The following is a 4,694-nucleotide window of genomic DNA, read 5'->3' on the forward strand; positions in this document are numbered from 1 at the left end:
ACAAAACCACAGACTAAGGAGGGAAATAATCAATACAGACAATCAACTGCCCCAAGACAGAGACAGTCAGTTGCGCAAGTATCCATGTCACGAGTTTTGTCTGTCAGCCGCTAGGGGGCCCAGAACTCCGCTGCACCGATCTCCTTAACAGCTGGCAGGCTTTGTGACCGCAGCAGGGTTTAGCAGCCAGGCCTGCAGTAGTTTCCACCCCACCATGCCCCAAGACAGAGACAATCAGTTGCACAAGCACCCATGTCACGAGTTTTGCCTGTCAACAGCTAGAGGTGCAGGGCCGCAGAACCCAGACTCCCCCTGCACCGATCTCCTTGACATCTGGCAGGCTTCATGGCCACAGCAGGGGCTACCATCCCTGAAGCTGTCACCCTGCTGTGCCTTAACACACATGGTGTCACCCATGTCACGAGTTTTGCTTGTCCGCAGCTTGAGGTGCAGTTTCCTCCAAACCCCTGCACCTATCTCTTTGAAACTTGGTAGGCTTTGTGGCCTCTGCAGGGGCTACCATCCCTGCAGTTTTCACCCCGCTGTGCCTTAACATACTTAGGGTCATCTACGTCACGAGCTTTGCCTGTCAGCAGCTTGAGGTGCAGTTTTCCCCAAACCCCTGTACCTATTTCCTTGAAACTTGGCAGGCTTCATGCTCTCAGCAGAGGCTACCACCCCTGCAAGTTTCATCCAAATTGGACAAAAAACAACAACATTATAGATATTTCATTGATTCCCCATTATACCCTATGACTGAATCTCTGAATTGACTCCGAAGCTTCGGAGCCAATTCAGTCGAATTGAAGCGGTAAACTGATTCGGATCTCTGAATTGAATCGCTGGCATCCGAGTTGGCTGAATCTGAACCCGAATTGAATAGTTTCCTATTCGCACAGGCCTACTGGCCATCACTTTCCATGCCTATAGATCCAACTTCCCCTCCCTGGCCTGCCCACCACTGAGTCTTGGAAGTGTGCCTGGCCCTGTGTCTAGAATGGTGGCCCTCAGCTTTTTTAGATTCAAGGCATCCCCTGAATAGCCTCAAGGCAACCCTCAGAAAATGCCAGCTCTTAGTTTTCACTTGAGTTTTTGACTACAGAAAAATACTAGAGTAAGCCTTTTGTTGCAAATTGCTCAGAAAGACCATGGCAGGTCAGAATGGTTTTGACACTGCAGATTCCTATTTGCAATCCATGAGTTTATTATGTGAATCACGCTTGCACTCCCAACAGTGCTAAAGTTGCGTGACACACTGATGCACCACTGAAAGGCTCTCAAGGCACCCCAGGCTGCTGTGGTATGCTGGCTGGGAATCACTGGTCTAGAGACATTAGGCACTCACTGGAAAATTTCTCCTACTTTGAAACAGACCTGACACTAATTGAGGAACGTTCAAATAGCTTTACGGCCTTTGAAATGGTCACATCATGTCCTTTCTTCCAGATGAATTCCCAATTCCTCTCACCCCTGTGCCACCTGCTCTTGTGCTGAGCCTATTTTCTTATCAGTGTCTGACAGCAGAGTCGGGCCTGGTATCAATCTCCCAGGGTGGCATGCGCAAGCCTTCAGTGACAGCAGGCTTTAGCATTCAAATCATGGCTGAGGCCTGAGGCTGCTGGAGCAGAAGCTTAACCTGTGCCCTCTAAACAGTCTCGGTAATGGAGAGGAAATCAATTAGGGTGGAACAGACTATCAATAAACCACAAGGAAAGGTCACAGTCCCGCTCTATGTCTTACACATGAGATATTATTATGGAGCAACCTTCCCAGCCTCTCTCTCCCATACAAACCCACTGTCACATGCCCCTCTTCACACCAAGCCAATCCCACAAGACTCACTTATATTCAGTCCTGCATCCCCGCATTTTGTGTTATATACTTGCATAAAAAACCATCACCTTGGCCACCCACAGCAATAGAAGCCAGGACATAGGAAGTGCCATACTCAGTCAGACCAATAGCCTGTCTCTGACGGTGGCAATCAATAGATGCTCTACAGGGAGAGTTTATGAACAGGGTATTTCTCGAGTGATACATTCCCTGTCATACCCTTCCTGGCATCACCCATAATTAACCAATAGGCTCTGCACAAGAGCAGGTACCATGGAGGTGAGAGCAGTTATGAATTAAGCTGCAAGGCAGGGAGTGATGTGATAATTTCAATGGTCATAAAGCTATGTGACTATTTTTCAGTTAGTGCAAGGACTATTTCAAAGAAGGGGAAATTTTCTAATGAGTGCCTGATATATGTCTAGACACAGGGCCAGGCACAGTTCTATGGCTCGGTGGTGGGCAGGCCATTGAGGGTAAGTTGGATTTAGAGCAGGGATGGACAAAATATGGCCTGTGTATCCAGCCAGCCAGCCAATTGATTCTATCCAGCCTGCAGGAGGGTGGCATGGGCAATGCTTCCAGCTCCAGCCTCTGCTGGCACCACTGGGGACCCTGGGAGGCAGTACTCCTGCCTGCTCACCTGCCTGGCTCTGTGCGGCAGGCCCTGCGTAAGCCATGTTTGGGCTAGGTTGGCAGTGCCCTGCCTGCCTGTGGCTCAGGAGCTTCTGGCAGTGCTGAAGGCAGTTGCAGTAGGTTGCCCCAAATGTCTAGAGCCTGAGTTGGAAATGAGCTCATCAAAGATGTGGAAGGTTGACAGTGAATGCCAAATATTCAACAAAGAATGGTCTTCTAAATATTTTTTTACTGATGTGCATGGAAAAGCCGTGTGCTTAATTTGCAAAGAAAGTGTGGCAGTGTTCAAAGAATACAATTGGAATCAGCATTTTGAGAGCAAGCGTGAAGCTGAATATAAGATAGACTCCATTTTTGAACATGAAAGAATAAGATTTGGATTTCCCACAGCTGAACATTGTGGATTGGCTCATTGATTTTGCATTTGCTGTTGATAACGTGGGCTGCATAAATGAACTGAATTCAAGACTGCAAGGGAAGGGGCTACTTGCTAAAGAACATTTAAGTGGGTGGGTCTACATGTGTGCATTTACTTTGCAGTAACTGAAATTACTGTGCAGTATGAGCACACGTCTACATGTGCATGCTTGTACTGAGTAGTAACTATAGTGACTTACACTGACTTGGTATCATGATGCAGGTATCAAATTTATGCCTGATTAGTTACTGGACAGTAATGCACGCATAGATGCCTAACTGAGCAGTAGCGCTGTGTGTGTGGACTGATTTGGGACTAACTTTAGTTAATATGCTTTAATGCCTGCACATGTAGATGCCAGCCTATTCCTGCTTACTGCTCAGTAACTTACTGCACAGTAAATTTAAACTGGCGTAAATGCACGTGTAGACATGCCCACTGTCAAGTCACTTATGACAAAGTTACTCCTTTGCTCCCATCAAATAGGAAACAAAGAGTTCACCTATTTTCCTATATTGTGGCCGATTACCATTTGTGATCAAAACCTGAAAAAATACATGTCTTCACCACTCAATTTGCATGCTGAAGTTTCACAACAATTCAAGGATTTTTGAATGAGAGAAAATGACCCATCTCGGGTTTTCTCACTGTTCACATCTAACGTTGACAATGCTCTGCGTGACCTCCAACTTGAGCTTATTGACCTGCAATATGATGCATTGCTTGCAGAGCTATTCAAATCAGTGCCACTTCCTAGGTTTTATGCCTCTCTCAGTGAACAGAACTTTCCAAAGTCTCATGCCTGGAAAATGGTTGTGCTGTTTGCATCAACGTACATGTATGAGCAGACATTTTCTGTGATGAAATTCAATAAATCAAAACACAGATCTTCGAAGAACAACGATCACCTTGCAGCAGTGCTGTGCATTGCAAGAATGGCGATGGTCCCTGACTTTGATTCTCTGGTTAATGCACATCAGAGGCTTTATTCTTCCCATTGAGTGAGTGAGTTTGTTTTTCCTTAACCTAACTTTCGATAGACAAGAGTAAGACTTTATTTTGAGCTGTTATGTCATCACCTCTATATAAGCTACACAAAAAAACCCATAAAACAGGACAAAAATTATCTTTTGAAATAAAAGTAAATATTTTACAGCACATGTTTTGTTTTTGTTTTTTATCTATAATTTGTTAAAATGATATCTTTGTAGCAGGGCACTGGGGTGTACCTGCTCCTTTAAGGGAGCTAGAAGCCTGTGGGGTTGCTTGCAGGTGGCGCAGGGGTCTAATGAGTGACTCGCCTGATGGGAAGAGGGCTGAGTCTGGAGCTAAGCCCAGAGCCTGACCTGGTCAGGCAGTCTTTCCCTGGCAGCAGGGCTCCTGAAGAGCTCCTGAAGAGCTCCTGGCAGCAGGGCTCCTGAAGGTATAAACAATGCTGCAGGCCTGGGAACAGAGACAAATCACTGGGCAGAGGAAGTCAGGGTTTTACAGGCAGGTGGCCTTTGTTTTATTTTGAACCCCCAGAGGGTCTCTGAGCCTGGAGAAGGGAGCCCAGAAAAGAGGCGGTGTGCAGAGCCAGGGGTCCAGGAGCCCCAGGGTTGCCAACCCTCCAGGATTGCCCTAGAGTCTCCAGGAATTAGCTGTAAATCTCCAGGAGACAGTTGAGAGTCACCCAGGAGATAAATGATAGGGCATTAATTAAAATGAATACCAAATGTTGAAACCAATTTATACAGTAGTTCAGTGGGTTTTTAAAATATAAGAGTAATGTGCATTTATCTTCCTGACGTAAAATATATGCACTGTA

The sequence above is a fragment of the Alligator sinensis genome, unplaced genomic scaffold (genome assembly GCF_000455745.1).
Source record: "Alligator sinensis unplaced genomic scaffold, ASM45574v1 scaffold609_2, whole genome shotgun sequence".
Taxonomy (NCBI): Eukaryota; Metazoa; Chordata; order Crocodylia; family Alligatoridae; genus Alligator; species Alligator sinensis.